The sequence below is a fragment of the Bombyx mori genome, chromosome 10 (genome assembly GCF_030269925.1).
Source record: "Bombyx mori chromosome 10, ASM3026992v2".
Taxonomy (NCBI): Eukaryota; Metazoa; Arthropoda; class Insecta; order Lepidoptera; family Bombycidae; genus Bombyx; species Bombyx mori.
This window is the reverse complement of record NC_085116.1, coordinates 11,090,473-11,109,050: the sequence shown is the minus strand read 5'-3', so window position 1 is coordinate 11,109,050 and position 18,578 is coordinate 11,090,473. Positions and strand designations below refer to the sequence as shown.

Here is an 18,578-nt window from a genome sequence, read left to right as displayed (position 1 = left end):
GAGTACCGCAGATATTTTGTGAATATGTATTCCATTTTGTCGTTACGAGTTAATTATTTGATTTTCGAAAGATTTGTTTATATCGTAAATTTTCGATTAACACAACTGCAGTCACTATTCATCTTCCATCTCTAGCAGTAGAGAGAGAGAGAGAGAGAGTATTCTTTATTGTACACCAAAAAAACAAATAAACAGTGCGATACATTAAAACAAAAAAGTACAATTGGCAGTCTTATCGCTAAGAGCGATCTCTTCCAGACAACCATCAGGTGGACAAGAATCATTTGGAAACGAACTACGCGCGGTGCACCATTCCAGTGAAATACATATACATGTACCTAGTCAGGTCATAAATTCTGTCACATGTTTAATGTAAAATAATTGAAACAAGTTTATTCATTATGTAACCATTCATATACCAAAATGAACTTAACAAAACATAGATTCTTATGACACTAAAGTTTATTCAAAATGACCTCCGTGATTTTGAATACAGGCCTTCAATCTGCGCGGCCAGTCGTCTATCGCAGCACGAACGAGGTCCATGTCAATATCGGCAGCTGCCTTAATCAAGGATGTCTTGAGTGACTCCAAATTGGGATGAGGCTTTGAGCACGCCTTTTCCTCCAAGTGTTGCCATATCTTGTAATCTAACGGATTCGAATCTAGACTGGAGGAATGCCAGTCTTCGTGCCGGATGAAGTCGATTTCACGCGCCGCCAGCCAGTCTTGTGTGCTCTTCGCTCTATGAGCTGGCGCCGAATCTTGTTGGAATACCCAGTGCCTGTTATTGAACATGGTATGAGAAACAGGTTCTACAAGGTTCGTCAGGACTGTATTTCGATACACAACTGCATTCGTTTTTACACCTTTCTCACAAAAATGTACCTCTGTTAAGCCCCAATAAGAAACTCCCAACCATACCATGAGCGAGGATGGAAAATGACCTCGTTGGACACGCGGAATACGGTTGCTCGCTTCCTCACTACTGTGTGCGTACACCTTATCATTTTGTTTGTTGTAGCTCTCTTCTACGGTAAAAATTTTTTCATCGGAAAAAAGAATTTCCCGATATATTTTTCCCGCGTACCGCTTCAACAAAGCGCGGCATCTCTTCAGTCTCAGGTCCATTAGACGAGCATTCAAACGATGTCCTGTTTTTCTTCGATATGCCCGAACCCCTAAGTCTTCATTTAACACCCTTTTCACCGTGGTTCTGCTTAACCCCATCTGAAGGGCCAACAGTTTCTGCTTACGTTTGGGATTTCTTTGAATTCACGCCTTCACAGCTTTTATCACTGCTGGAGTCCTAACAGACCGAGGGCGACTACTTCTTGACCTGTCATCTACACTAGAGTCTTCATTGTATCGTTTGATGGTACGATAAACGAATCTTTTGGTTATATTCAAATTTTTCAGTATGTTAAAATTTTGAATTGGCGCGTAACCGCAACGATGCAACGCAATAACTGCAACACGGTCTTCTTTAAGCGTCTACTCCATATTTAAAAATGAGTAAAATTCTAAAAGTATACATTTTTATTTTCATGAACAATTCGAAATTCAAATTCAATAAACTTTTTTGTGGCCAGCATTCTAAAAGAAAAGTTTTTACTGTGTGACAATACTTATGACCTGACTAGTTATGTACACATACATATCTCCGTAAATATACATACAATTAATACAAAGTATTATAATATAATAATAATTATTAAAAATAATGTAGTATGTATTTTATACAGGAAAAACAATTTTTCCTTCCGAACTTCCGGCTCTTCTAATTCACAAATACTCCCATCTCGAGCAATGATGGCAGGAAGTGTTTTAAAGCCACACTCATTGACACCATCTTTCTGATAATTTCTATAAGGAAGCAATCATTCGTTCCGGTGTTAAGAGTGAGAAAAAACTTTTGAAAAAACGTTAAAAAACTTTAGGCTTGGAGACGGAATATAATTTAGGGAAGGCCTATGTTCAGCAGTGGGCAGATAAAGACTGATGATGATGATGATGATGAATATAATTTCTAAAAATAGGTCTTGGTACAAAAGTCACGTCATAATATTTAACAAGCTGTGGCATCAATGTACCTAGTACAAATTTTCAGTGACCTTTTTGTAAAGAATCCAGTTCATAGACTAATGTTTTACCATTTAATACAGTTATTTTATTTCTTTGTGTCGAGTGCGAGACTCCGCTTAAATTGTTCTTCCCTTCTCCCAGTCACCTGGGGTCAGCTCTACATGTTTTCTCCTTCCACACTTCTCTGTCATATGCCATTTTTTCGCTAACACCACTCTAACGCATATCGTCTTTCACGAAATCTATCAATTTATTTTAAGGTCTACCTCTTCTTCTAAAGCCTTCCACATTCATAGTTAACACTCTCTTACCAACCTCATTTTCATTTCGTCTCATCACATGTCCATACCAACCCAAACGTGCACTTTTCAACTTCTCTGTCACATGTGCCACTTTCGATTTAAATTAATAACGTAGAAAAAATATACACTAATTACAATTTTATAATTTTCACATTTACCAAGAAGGCAATTCACACGCATTCCGTTTTGTTTGTCTCAACTTCTGCTTACTACGTGATTACAACGAAGGAAATAGATAGCGTGTACCTATGTATAAGTATATATACATATTTTCCATTCTTACCGAGCACAAGATTCCGATTCGGCTCAACTCTATAAGCCTGTTATAGGAGATTCGAGCTCTTTAGACAGATTACCAGAAAGAGAGGTCATAATGTAGAAACTGTCGATAACAACCAAGGTATACCGAAAAAGGCCCAGAGACAGAAGTCCAATGCGCTGGTTGGATTAGATACGCTCTACTCTCAACATTCCAGTTCACGATCCGATCCACGCAGCCGAGGATAGGCAAGGCAGGATAGTTCTGGAGAATGTTATTAAGCGAAGCCACGACTCTCAGTATTGAGGATTATCCATCCCAGAAGGAGTATAGTGTAGTTTTAACATTAGAACTGCAGTTTCCATAAATTCAAGATTTCTATTAAATTTATTAGAGATCATAAATAAATAACATCACAGCTCGTGTAATGGCGACGAGCCGTCACTAGTTGCACGAGCACATGTGATTTGAATCAAGCTCAATGTACCTTGTTACGAATGGTTACGACCATGTAATCGACCGTTTGTGCCAATTCTAAACTGTCAGTAGAATTATACAACAGCTATCGGTGCTGAAGGTTTGCTGACGTTATGTTTGTGTAATAATTAAATTATCTTGTTTCTGCATCGTAAAATAGTTTGAAGTGAACTTCATGTGTAGCTTATTATTCGTGTGTGAGATTTTGATGATTTAATCATTGTTGTTAGAAATATAGGGTTACTTTTTTATGTCTTTCCATTTTGATTTTGGAATTGAAAAAAAAAAGAATCTATTGGTTGCTATTTTCTGCTGTAACCAAAAGTAATGCATCATGAAAGAAATGAAATAAAAAAATTAAAAAAATTAGATGCTTTAGAATTTGCATAGTCCCTTCATAGTGAAAATGGGAAATATTGTAGTGATCCTTAAGGTATATTGCAATCCATGTGTTTCTACTTCTACTGTCTATTATCCTGTGTCTTTCTACTATAACCAGGTAGATTCTGGTATGCAGTTGATACCTGAGACATCCACTTTAAAACGTGTGATCACACGCTCTCAATTTCAATCGAAAATCGACTACCTTTAAATTGAAACTCATTGAAATTAACCTTACTGGAATAAATTTGAATTTACATATTATTACCTAACAAAATATTCTGGCATTTACATTATTCAATAATTTCATGTGTTCTCACAAAGTATGCACAGAAACAGATTAACGGCAACTTGTATATTCGTTATACAAGTAAAAAAACGCACAGAGCTTCTGCGCGCTGATACATTTTATATTCTCACGTTTACTTGAAATCGATACTTGCACATTAAGCATTAGTGTGACAAGCACTTATTTGTTGCTAGATAGATAACAATGTGTTACATCCGCCTCCCACATCGAACTTTCCGTTCCCATGCACCGATCTTGTTGCAAGATCTGAACATGCCATCCAATTCACACTTATGTCTTACGTTTTACGTCCGAGTGGGACAGGATATGATTCACAGATTTGCGTAGCGATACTCACAGACGTACGCCAGATGCAAAACCGCAAAGACCTACAACATCTCATCATAATAAATAATGTATAACGTCCCGGCGTCGCCTGAATTATTCAACGTTGACGGCCACTTTATTAAATTTGTCGTTTTACGAAAATATCAAGCGACTCTCGGTCGGTACTGCCGTGAATTAATATGAAACCGAAATTAACATTTGCAAATTAAAAGTTTAGCTTCATTATTTGAATTGCCTTATTTATGTGCTATATTAAATTTAAGTATTTTATTTCAATTCTCACTTCTGTATCTTGACAATGGCTTTAGTTCTTTGTCTCGCATCGTCCAAAGGGAGTTGATTTGATCCGTCATCTCATCTTATCCACAGTGCAATTGGGTACCGTAGAAGAATTCAATTTTATTATTTAGAATCGCTGAGTTCGTTCATAATGCGATCCCAGGGGTTATTTTGCCCATGCGGCTTTGGAACGAATTTTCCATCATCCTGTTTCTCGAATACTATATCTCACATTCTTCATATAAACTTTTCATACCACCATAATAATCTGGAGGCTTGACTGTGTCCTTAGGTTTAGGTTATGTCACCCAGTTCCTTGGCCTTCGAAAGGAATAATGCTTAATCTGTAGTATATAACTAAATAGTAAGCTCCATCATTCTAAAACACGAAGTTTGAACAATTATGTATTTGCAGCAAATTCTGGATAAATCGAACGAACGATTCCGAACTAGCGAATGGTTAGAAATGAAAACCCGAAAATATCTTTGCTTTTGTACAGTAAATAAAACGATAGGAATGAGAATTTTGAGTTTCCCGAAAATATATACAGATACAAACAATCAACCCATCTCATTGCAAATAATAACCGACGTTATGAAGACGACAGCGTTATTTTAGCTCTAAATTAAGAAAGTTCGAGACCACTAATGAATGCATCGGAAAGTTCCCGCTGACTTGCAACTTGCAAATTTTAACACAGAGCAAGATTACGCAGCCCTTTTACACTTGTTTTGAGTGACTGAGCGGGTCTGATAATAAAATAAACTTTATGCTGTGTTTCTGTTTTCTTTTAGCCCTTTTTAAAATAATTAATGACTTTTTTTATCGAAATGTTACAATCACAAAATAATTGACGTATAAGTTTTTTTTTGATATATTTAAATATATTTTATCGTGCAATGTAACCTAAAGAAAAACTACCTAAGAAAAGTCGGGAGTTCCGAATCACGAAAAATTAAAATATCACTTTTCAATTCAAATTAAGCGTTCGATTTCGGACATAAAGGATTGATCAAACCGAAAAGCTATTAATAGCATCATAAAAATCCGAATTTCCTTACAAATATATTTCAGTACTAAGTCATTGTATGGCGAATTGCATTAGAAATAAATTTCGCAGCGCGCCATCTCGCGACAATCGGGTTAACCGCACGAATAATAACCCTGCACATACCCACGCGAACCGATGCAATTACTTCGCGAATGGAGATTTCATACCGTGGTTTTGCTTATTTATATGTTTCTGTAATATGTTTCTGTGTAATAATATAATGTCATGACTTTAGGTAAAGAGTTCACGAATACTGAGTATATATAATTTAGCATTAAAATCACAAAGCTACCAGAAAAAAACTTTATTCGCTTGACAGAAATTTTTCAGAAAAAACCCACGATTTTTGTTTCTAATTTAAAGCTATTAATTTTGTCAAAATAATACATCTTACTAAAATCCACGTACATAAACCGATTAAGCAGTTTGAACTGAATGTCGTCATAAATTAAAAAGAACATTAGTTTCAAACGTCAATTGATTAACTTCCGAAATATAAATGACAAACTTTGTTAAAAAAGTACTTAATTATTTCGGTGAATGCCATAAATAGCTGATACAAACGAGCTGAATTTTGCCCGCATACTTATTGGATAGCCGCGAAGACTCTCGAGGGTCATCGAAGACTGAAAGGATGACGAGGATGCCACAAAAGACCCGTCTGCGGGAACAGGGTTAGTTTCTGATGAATTTTATACCCTTCCAATTAACGCTGAATTTTCAACGGCTGTTTTCTTAATTTATTCATTTTAAACTCATAATTTTACAGTTCATGTTACAGTTTTAGTAAAATTAAATTGACGAAATTTTTGTAGAGTAATAAAATATGCAATGCGTTCTTTTTTTTCGATTCTAAGATTTTCATTGTTTCAAAGGTCATTTTATTATTATCAGATGCATTCTTAAAACTTTCTTCTTTGTTCTTAAACAATATATAAATCTAATTATAATTACTTTAACATGATTTGCTAATCAGCCATTCAGCAACACGTCATTTAATTTTCGTACCTCATTCTATATTCTTAAACCCTAGTTCCAGTCTTAAATACCGGTGGCAGGGCTTGTTGTGATCCTGAAGAAAAAAGTACCACTATTGAAGTAAATAGCAATCGTAGACATCTATTTGCTCGTACAATTGTATTTAAAAATTTCTATCAAGAAGTTTGACGTCTCTCTTTTAAAACTCTTAACTTTCTTCTTAACTTTTTAAACTCTTTTAACAAATTAGCATATAGAGTTCGATCACTTCATGTTCGTATTAAATTTTCGTGCTAGTCCGACATCCGAATAATAAAATAAGATGCATATTCAATGAAGTATAAACAAAACAATTTAGATACGGATGCACCGTAGTACTTAGAAAGTAAACAGTATAACGACCCGTACGTTGGTTTGTATGGACTCAATTAAATGACATCGGGTCAAATCAACATTAAATTCGTATCGTAGACTGTTGAGTGAACTGTTCGTTACTGAGTGCTTAGTACTTGCCGTTACAATATTGGATGTTCACTTGTTATTGGAGTGAATTACAATGAATAGCTTCGCATGATCAGAATTTATGAGTACGATACTTTCTGTGCTATTTATACTTTCACTTTAATTGGCTTATCTAATTTCTAGAAGACTAATACTTCTATTACTAAATACTAAAAACATTATACTTTTTATTTTAAATAGCAATCGAATTAATTTATAAGAGGAAGAAATTTTATATTAGTCTTATGAAATAATATTTTATCGAATCATTGTGTAAAATGCTTATATAAACTTAACAAGTGCGTGACGTACGTGTGTGTATGTGTGTGTAGCGTAGAATATATACTAATACTTATACAAAAATAATCTATTTTAACATAAAAATATTACACTTTTTATTTAAAAAAAGCAATGGAATGTATTTGTAAGAGGAAGAATTTTTAAAACGAGTCTTATGAAATAATGTTTTATCGAAGCACTAGCGACCCGCCCTCGCTTCGCTTCGGAAACTGTAATTTATTATTGATTTATCCACTATTTAATGGATGTTATATATATGCATATAATCTTTCCTCTTCAATCACTCTATCTATTAACAAAAACCGCATTAAAATCCGTTGCGCAGTTTTAAAGATTTAAGCATACATAGGGATATAGGGACAGAGAAAGCGACTTTGTTTTATACTATGTAGTGATTGTGTAAAATGCTTATACAAACATAAAAAGTAGGTACGTAGCGTTCGTAAGTGTGTACGTGTGTGTATGTAGCGCTACATTCCAGTATACATCGCGAAAGACTTGAATTCAAGTAGAAAAGCTAAGTGCCGAACGTCAACGCCCGACCAGAGCCTCGCGTCTGTCAAAGACTGTTGAAGTGTCATCGGCGAGAGAAATCCGCTGCCTCCGGAAGGCACTTACACACGGAGCTGTTCTCGAATGTTCGATGCTAATGTTCTCTTATGTTATTTTGAGTTTATTTCACTTTTAAAAATACATTTTTCTCCACGATAAGTATTTGATGGGATTGCCTCTCAAAAAGAAGGTTTAACGGAACCGCTTACGATATAGAAAATAATTAATAGTGTAGGTACGAGCACCAACAATGTTATGACGTCAGTAATCAAATGATTACTAAAAATTTGTGAAATCTATAAACTAATACGTGAAGCAAAAACTTTGTATGCCTTTTTACAAAAATCGCGCGGACGGAGGAGTATGAAATTTACCACACTTATATAGAATATAGAGAAGGAGTGCACAATACTAATATTTTTTTTAAATAATGCTTAAAAAATACCTTAAACCAATAAAGAAACATTACACACACTAACATGTATTTGACACACACACGCATTTATATTATTTTGTTTATTGTTAAGGTCTGTGGTCAAGTTGAGACTAGATTAATATTGATTTCTTTAATATTATTATTCTAGTGTAGCCTTTGCGAAATCTGTGATTATAGAAGTATAATATAGTCTTTGACAATAGGACCATAATAATGTTCAAACTTATAATTTAAATTAATAATTATAGTCGAATTTCGGTGAGCACTAGTAAATTTTTTTTTTATTGCCTTTGTTGGCAGACGAGCATACGGCCCACCTGATGGTGAGTGGTTACCGTTGCCCATGGACTTCAGCAATGCCAAGGGCAGAGCCAAGCCGCTGCCTACCGCAAATAATTTTAAAAGTAGTACTTAAGTAACATACAAAATGGCATGATTTTTTTGCTTGACTTAATAAATGAATTATGTTTTCCGTTTAGAGTAGTAAATTATATCCATATTAGTTTTGAGAAATCTAACAGGTATTCAAACATGATACGTAACAATTTATAAGTTTGTGTAATTTTATATATTATACGCGATTTTAAAAAGTGATTAGAACTATAATAGTTTTGTAAAAACATCGAAAAAAAATAACGTGGCATTACCACTAAGCGTGATGAAGTACAACAATTTGTTTACAGTAATTGTTAAATTATTACAGACACGAATAGAGTAAAAGAAAAACAGCTTTGTAGTACAGTTTTAGAATGACAAGCAACAAGCAATAATTCAATCGGCGAGCAAATAATAGATGAGGTTGGCTCTAGGCTCAAAAGCGTATCAACCAACGCATTAAACAATAATAGACCGAATTAATACGTGATGCATGATATAAATTACTGTGGATTAAATCGATCATATTCTCTTTTCTTGCATTAGAACAATAAATTAGTGGCTAGTTTTGTTTAATAATAGGTACGAGTTCCACTGCAAATTAGTTCTAATAGATTAAATACACTTTTCCTGATCATTATTACACGCTTTGCATTTAAAACAACCGCAGCACAAATTTAGCAAATGGAATATCTCATGATATTTTGAACAGTTAAAAAACAATCAAGCTACCATTGACACCGTAGCATAATACTATTAACTACCAAAATATGCTTCTCTAGTGAAGATTAAAAAGAAAATACCCAGAAATCAACGCGTACGAAGGCGACGACAGGGAACAATAGGTCGGCTAGGGTCAAGTGATACAATGCTTAGTAGTAGCACATCTCTAGTGATAATCGGCTCAACGATATCCCGATAATAAAACTTAAAAGTAACTCAGAAGCGTTTGTTGATATTAATAGTTGCCTAATAATCAATATTGTGTATATCTTTGTGACATAATAAGATCAAAAGAAATCAAAACATTCCAAAAGTCGAAACGAATAAAGGAGAAAATAATAACATAGTGTTTGGCAAAACTGGCTAGTGGCCAGTGACAGTCGCCATCTAGTAGCTTAGCAAACATACATAATCTTCCATACATTTAGCTTGGGTTTAAGTATAATTTTAATATTGTGAATTTACATATTATTTTACTGACGAGTCGTACCATAATCCTGCGCTCCGGTCTGAAGGGCATGACAACCGTTGTTCAATACGAAAACAATTGAGATATTGACTTCATGTTTCAGTGGGAGGCGTTATTGACGTTCTGATTTCTATGATCTCTGCTAAAACCTCGCCTACCTAGTGCAAGAAAAAATAAAATTCAATCTAATTCAATTTCAAATTGACTTAGCTTTTGAAAACAAAACTTACTGAATTTTATTTTGTAACAAATTACTCCAATATGCCCCTGATAATAAAAAGCGTTATAATATCGAAGTACAAAATGTGTTTTTGACACATTTGGAAGAGCTTGATTCGGGATTTTCTATATGGAATGAATTTCATAAAATTGGGTTTTTAAGGTGTTAGACCAGTTCAATTCTATGGAATTTTACCACTGTTTTACGTATCAATTCTAATATTAGTACTGTTTACATGTTATGATAAGCATTTAAATGAAACTGAAGAGAGACCTATCGAACATTTTCTTTAATTAAATTTAAACACTACATTTCTCTCGTGAACAAACTACGTGCCTATTTGAAAACAATAATGGTCCAATTCAGCAATCTCCGACAGCAATTAAGACTGTGTCGTTCGGTACGTTGCTAAAACGAATAGGGCTCTTCAATCAACGAATCAATCAACAATCGCGCACAGTCGCCACTTGCCGACGACAGTTCAACAGATTTATCGCAACGGATCGACGGTAATTTTCCAATTTTCAAAGCCTGAGCCTGTTGATCGCGAAGTAGTAGTAGAAATGTGACTCTGTATAATGTTATACTAGATGATTTTTTTTTGATAACGCCATCTTGTTGTGTCTTTAAAGCGGTTAGTTGGCCTCAACTAAGAAAAATAGTATTATTATTCGCCAATAGATGTCGGGAAGAGTTGATTATTGAAAACACGAATAAAACAACATTTTCTGAAAATAAATCGTAGCTAGATCGATTTATCGCCCGCGAAATCCCCTGTATACTAAATTTTATGAAAATCGTTGGAGCCGTTTCCGAGATTCAGATTATATACATATATATTAATATACAAGAATTGCTCGTTTAAAGGTATCAGATTTTCGGCTCGTTTCTTTTGCCTACCTATTGCAAGTAGCCTCGGGCTATGCTAGCTTCGCCGAATGTATATGCGAGCTCATGGGGCGCAGCCTAAGAGACTTTGCTAACTTCTACCCTAGCAAGAGCAGTGCTTCGCTGTATCTAGTACCGGATCGGAATAGCGACCCACTGAGAAGATCCGGCGAGAAACTCAGTGGGCTGTGTCTTAAGTGGGTTAAGATCCACGACGAACCTATCGACGTGTTCGACGAGAACGGTGACCGGTGCTTGGAATGCCTACCGAGCTTCTTTTATTACTGATCATGACTACTGCACCAAAGGCTTGGGGTCGATTCTCAATAAGAGTTAATATCTCTAAATATATTACATACCGTTTGGTGATATTTTCGTTCTTGATGTGTATGTATTATAAGTACGCAATAGACAGGACAAAATCTTAGCTCTTTAATAGCAGCTTTTTACGGCTACGAGAATGAAATGTGGTATCACATTAAACTACTAAAACAAACGTTGCTCTTCAATCAATGAATCAATGTACGAATGCACCGTCATTCGCAGGCGACAGTTCAAAGAATTTATCGCTCATAACATTGCAACACTACGCGCTTGCAAGTAAATTACGTGTTACTATGTTTACTACAGTTACTACTTACATCCTCATGTGGAGGATTAGCGGGTAATTTTAGTTACCTAGTTTCAGCAGTGGGCAGTAGCTTGGCTCTGCCTCTGGATGATATTCACAAGCGACGATGACTGCTCACAATTAGATGACTCATATGTTCATCTGTCTACAACGGCAATGATAAAAAAAAATCTACTCTTAATTAAGTCTCTGACTTGGCTTAAAGACTTTATTTACCAGATCATTAAATATTTAAAAAAATTATCTAACATTAATGACTACCAATTGCAGATTTTTTGTTTTTTTTCATTAAAGGAAATCCTGTGCTATCCTATCATTTAATTCTATTCTTTCATCAAAAACATTCACTTTATATTATATTGTCAAATAATAGAGACCTCACTTTGTTAGGCGGCTCCAAACTCATTACGAGATTTGCTCGTTCTATATCATTAAGGTGCATCTGATTAAGCAAAGCAGAAACCTCTCTGCTTGCCAAAACCACTTAAGCAGACTATGGCCGAACAACGTATACATTATATTAAAGTTTGGCAATCATCTCTAACTAGATGACTGTTTTTGCTAACTCTCGAGTTTCCCACCTTTCGACTTTCGCCGTAACGAAATCATTTGGAAAAACAAAGCGTGGACACTGCCTATTTATATTCGCCTTAAAATTGTTCAAAAATAACAACTATACAATGTAACAGTATAATTAAAAATAAAAGTCGTTGGCTATCATCAATGATCAACATTTATTGGATCGGTGCGTTTCTCAGAAAAATCACGTAGGTCTCATTTTCATTTTGTTAGCGTTGGTAAATTTTGTCCGAGAAACATCAACCCCACAGCGGCTCAGTCACGTGGCCGCAAAGAGACCGCGCTGCTTTCCTTTGCTCCTCAGAGATGTCTTTCGACGATTTACCTGAAAACAATAGAAAAAGGCGTTAATTTACTGCTTTGGACAACGGCCAAACATTTGAGCGATCTAAGTTGGTCCTGTCGCAAAATGAATGAAACAAGTCGACATTTTGTAGCTAGCTGTTCCCGATCGGTTATAAGGTCGAGCTGAGAGATGGGCTTAGGTGAGAACAGACAATATAAAACTCATTTATATCCCGTCATCGTGACGCGTAAGGCGTGCCAAGGCGTTTTCCAATATGCTCATTTATCACACGCCCCTAGACATAATGAGACGCATCTTGACGCACACCGAAAATACTTTAAATTTATTTTTATTAAAATACCCATTAATTTTCCCTAATAGGATTTGGCAATGGAAATGGCAAAGTAATTGGTCGGTATTTTAGGTTTTTAATATGTTTATTTTGATTAGCATAAGGTATTTTATTGACAAGTCGGTTAACCATAAATAATGCCTTTATAGTTTTAAAACGGGAAAGATATATTGAAATATTTTAAAAATATCAGTGGAACAAATTCGACTGAAACACTGCTTATGACTTTAAAAACGAAAACCTCACAAAAAATACGTTAACATAATCTTAATATGAGAACTATGTACTTTATATCATTTTCAGAATTGCCTACCAAACAAAACTGCTCATGCTAATTATCGCTTAAGAATTTTTGTGCTATTTTTACAACTAAGAGAAAAAATCATATAGTATGCTTTATTATTATTCTGTATTGAACACTGCCACGCCTGGGAAGACGGCAGGACACACTCCGGCGAGGTGGGCAACAATCGGCCGGAGCGTTAGGGACTATTGGGATAGAAACCGGCGAACTATACGGGCATTGTCGAGCAAGACTGCTTTTTGCATTTGGGCCACCACCGACTTTTTGTTGAGACCAAACCTCTCGAGATGTTTTGAGAGGCTTTTAGAGACCAAACCATTCACCGACACAACTACCGGGATTATTATTATTATTATTAAATTCTTTATTTCAGATAATGATCCATATAAATGTTAGTAACAGCTATTTCTTAAAAATAAGTTAGTAAGGACACAGTAATAAAAGAAAACAACAACATACATACTACATACGATTGCAATAGCGGCATTACGAGAAAATTTTGTGGACCTCTCTGCAATGATTCAGAAAAGGTCCACCTAATCTAAAGAATATACTTATACTTGCACACCAAATTAAAACAAACACAAATGCATAGCTTTGATTCCAAATTGATATTTTACAATTTAATTTTTACAATCGTTAGACTAGTTATTTCTTTATTCGAGGAGATGTATGGAAATGGTAGTGCAAGGTAGAGGGGGAAGAGGTCGACCGAAGAAGACATGGATGGAGTGTGTGAATGACGATATGAGAGAGAGAGGAGTGAGTGTTGAGATGACGGCTGATAGAAGAGAATGGAAGAGAAAAATTAGCTGTGCCGACCCCACATAGTGGGATAAGGTGGAGAAAAAGAGTTAGACTAGTTATTTTACAATCGTATAGACAGACTGGTGTATGAGCTCCTGGCCCACCAAGTGTTAAGTAGTTACCGGATTCTATAGACATCGACGACGTTAATTCCGTCACCCATCTTAAAATATGAGTTCTAAGGTCTCAGTCAAACCGAAACGCATCACTGTTTCATGGCGGAAAAAGTCAGTAGACGGTCGGCCTCGGTAATCATACAGCACCAGATGGGCCGTGAGCTCTTTAATCTGTCTAGACAATAAAAAAAATCATTCGTGAGCATAATGTTGCTTTTCTTGAAATTGGACTACGGAACCCAAAAACGAAAAATTTATAGTTTATCACTAAAATCGCAAACGTAAATTTAAACTAGAGATAAATCAGATGTCACAATAAAACACAGTGACAATGAACATTATTATTTTTACACTAGGAGTAGGTACTGTGCCAATTTATTGCAGTGAAAAACGATGTTTTGAAAAGTACCCAACAAGTTCGTACAATATTTGAAATTTTGAAATATTTTACCGCGGTTTAATAAATTACATCATTACATTAGCTACGACAACGTCACATGGACTTTGATAATTTCAAGAGCTCGTTATCTTTCATTTTGTCTTATAAATCTAATGAATAATTTTCGGACGTCATTTTTAAAGTCGTCAGGGAACGTGACTTGTTCCTTGAATAATGTTTAAGATTCAGTGTTTGAAAATGGTTGAATTTTTTGTTTACAATCTTTTAATGTACACTTTTCCACAACTAAAAGGTGTAATCTATAAATATCAACCTCGTTAGCACCGTCGAATAGAATCGTACTAATATAAAATTTAGCTACTTATTCGTAAGATTCTAAAATGAAACGGCATCTAGTTTTCCACGTATCTCTCAAAATAAATGGTCGGTCTATACAAATACATTCTAGAAATATACTAATCAGTTTTAGATGTTGGAAAATTACGGGATTTCGTCGTTCGAGTCACATGACGGTCCAAGACTAGACAAACGCCCGATGACGCATGCGTCCGGAAAAATAAATTTAAATAAACCATCGCTATGTTCGAGAATTCATTTCAAAGGACAGCTGGTATTTTAAATATTAGACGTTCATCATTTCATCGCAGACTACAGCAAACACGCGAGCGTCGAATATTAATGCGTGTAGATTATAAACACTATTATACTAAAACCCTAAAGGAATTTTATAGCTTTATTTTTTTCATAAAATTAATAATTAATTATTTTCATTCGAGTTTCAGTCCCACTACAGGAAACTGCAACTCAAATTTTTAGGACTTCATAGATTTAGATTTTTACTGGTGGTAGAACGTCTTGTGAACTTGCATAGGTAGATACCACTCTACCTATTTCTGTCGTGAAGCAGTAATGCGTTTCGCCTTGAAGGCCGCGGGAACCGTTGCCCTATAAAACTGAGATTTAGAACTCATGTCTCAAGGTGAGTAGCGATATTTACGTTGTTGATATCTATGTGCTCCTGTTACCACTAGATGGGCGGTGAGCTCGTCTACCTAAAGAAGCAACTAAAGAATCATAACAAAGATATAGTTTTATACAGGATACGTTACATTAAATAAATTTGACACGATATGTGAACGAGGCCATGACTCGCCTGTTGTAAAATCATTTTCAGAGCTCATATCATATCGCGAATCCCGCTACCCACATCAATACATGAAGACGAAGTCTCAATTGTATCATCCAACGGTTGTCTCAAGCCGGAACGTATGACTGGTTTGCGACAGAAATACGTAATATTTCTATACCCACACCTGCGAGCTCACGCCCTGCCACCAAAAGATGCTAGCTGCCGACCACAGTATTCCAGTATACTCAGAGAATACCCTAAGTCACATTTCAAGACATTTACGGAAAGAGATGAAAGAGGCGGTGCAATTTCAAGCCTATACGCACATATTTTTTATTGAACTTCTATTGAACAGTTTAGAAGATATCATTAATAGTAATTTCAATTACGGAAAAAATCGTATTAATATTTTAAATAAGAATTCTAATTTAGACGTTTTAATTTAGAATCTATTCATAATGACTTTGAAACGAACTTATCCGCAAATTATTTCGATTTATTAAAATACAATATTTTATACTCTTTACTCGCTGAACTAATTTTAAGTGAAATAGATGTTTTTTCTAATTGTCTCACAACTTACAGGAAAAATCTGTCGCGGATCACTTCCCAATTAAATATAAATTAATCTTAAGCAATCAATCAAATGTAATCAAATCTTAGTTATATAATTTTTTATTTGTGTTGTTAATGCACTGTCGATTGCACCTATAATTGAGGTGACATTGGCCATGAACTTTTATCAGTTTGTCAATGTTTTGTATTGATGATCACTTTGTTGGTAGAACTTAATCAATAAATAAATTAATCCGAAGTCTCAATATCATACAGTAGTGACACATTGCAAACTGTAGTAATATTTGTTCACTATCACTAGAAGTAGTCACCACACAGGGGCATAAACGAGCATTTAAATCAAAATACCACAATTTTTATATAAACGTTACAAAAAAATCACAAATTTTATGTCAGCATAAGTTGTTCGCAACGTACATCTAAAACATTTCGTTGAAAATACGGTTTTATGCGTTAACATAAATCAAACGTTCCATCTTAGTAATGTATCACGAAGGGCTCGACGAGTGAATTAACCCATAGACAAAGCCAATGAGTTTCACGCCGGATCTTCTCAGTGGGTCGTGTTTCCGATCCGGTGGTAGATTCCGCGAAGTCTTGCTAGGGCCAGTGCTAGCAACAGTCCCAGCTTGAACCCAACCAAGGAGAAGCTGAAATCGTCTCTCAAGGCTATCAGAATAGGTAGGAGAACGTAATGTAAGAATAAGCCGGTTATTTAATTACAAAGACTAATATTGTACCTTTGTGAGTAATTGGCATAAACGTTTCAATCAGTGCAATGAAACGAGTTAGTAAATAGCGACAGTCACGAGGTTTTCAATGACGCCGATCGGCGCGGGCGCGGTCTCTGCGTGCGTGACGCGACGTGACGCAAAAATGACGCCGGCGACGCATTCGATTCATCGTGGAATATTACTGTACGATCTTAATTTTTTTATCAAAACTTGCGCATGTAATATTGTATGTTGACGCCGACATTCTCGTAGTAACAGTTTGCACTTTAATTTTGTTCTTATTACCGGATTAGATTCAGTAATTTTTCATAATTTTATTGTAGACTAGCGGCCCGCTCCGGCTTCGCTCAGGTCTTTAACAAAAATTTCAAAACAAAAAATTATAATACACACACATTAACCCTTAATACCCTTATATTTGCGTCAGGTTTCTAAAAATAGAAAATTATAAAGGTAGTTTGAATAATTATTATGATTTTAATGAACTTTTATTATCATTCAAATAACATTTGTTTTTATCAATTTTTTTATTATTTTTATATTATTGTCTGTGTAATTTTCGTTACATTATTGGAGTTTCAGTAAAATCATACATTGATTTGATATGTATCTTAAGCATCGTTATTTAATAATTTTAATACTTAAGATTAATTTATAATAGAATATATTATGTAGAATTTTTAAATTATTCTTAGGATTTTTAATGAGGTTTCAATTGCATCATTGTTATTACGTAAATGTGTATTATTTTAAACGCTTCATGCATCACCCCTGCTAGTATTATAGGGATGTGCTATTTAAAAAAACACTTAAGTAGTTTTATTTGTTTAACATAAAAATCATCACTAAAACGATCAAGCTTCAAACATATCAGCAATTAATAAAATCCAATTTAATAAACCGAATGCAAATAAAGGATATCGAACAATAAACGCGAATACTCTTTCAAAGTAAACGAACCAAAACGCCAAAAACAACGATTATATTTCGTAGCAGGAAATACCTTTTTTTTGGGGAATAGAGCTCAAAAAAATGAAACTTGCAAACATTAAAATGTATAAAATTAATGTATAAAATTTATATTTAGAACGAAAAATAATAATTGACTATCAAAGAGCCAGTCTATTACTGGTGGTAAGACCTCTTGTGAGTCCGCGCGGGTGGGTACCACCGCCCTGCCTATTTCTGCCGTGAAGCAGTAATACGTTTCGGTTTGAAGGGTGGGGCAGCCGTTGTAACTTACTTGAGACCTTAGAACTTATATCTCCAGGTGGGTGGCGCATTTACGTTGTGGATGTCTATGGGGTCCAGTAACCCCTTAACACCAGGTGAACTGCGAGCTCGTCCACCCATCTAAGCAATAAAAAAAAAAGCTTTAAAAAATGTTTATACGGGAAATCTAATTTAACGGTCATACGAGTAAATGTATCAAGTTCAATTTATATTAATGCAAGATTGTTTTGGTTATCTAATTCTATCGTAACTAACGTATCTTCGAAATGACTGGACTTTACTGGTGGTAGGGTTCTGTGTAGAAGCCCGCCCGGGTTGGTACCACCGTCCTGTCTATTTCTGCCGCAAAACAGTAATACTGTGTTCCGGTCTGAAGGACAGGATAGCCGGTGTAACATACATAAGGCTGCCCATCCAGGCCAGGATAGGCAGCACATCTGAGTCACTGATGTAGTTTGGATGTCTATGGGCGACGGTTATCATTTCCCATCAGATGAGCCGTAAGCTCGTCTGCCTA

At 35.2% G+C, this 18,578-nt stretch overlaps 1 protein-coding gene and 1 long non-coding RNA gene across 6 annotated transcripts in view; both read right to left on the bottom strand.

Moving 5' to 3' along the window:
* LOC101742820 (RNA-binding protein Musashi homolog Rbp6) overlaps window positions 1-18,578 on the bottom strand; it is a 557,845-nt gene that overhangs the window by 452,990 nt on the left and 86,277 nt on the right. The window lies entirely within an intron of this gene.
* Window positions 12,261-18,578, bottom strand: part of LOC134199543 (uncharacterized) — a 64,543-nt gene continuing 58,225 nt past the window's right edge. Inside the window, exon 3 of the long non-coding RNA XR_009974087.1 lies at window positions 12,261-12,449. This is a non-coding gene — a long non-coding RNA (uncharacterized LOC134199543). The remainder of the gene's footprint in view (window positions 12,450-18,578) is intronic.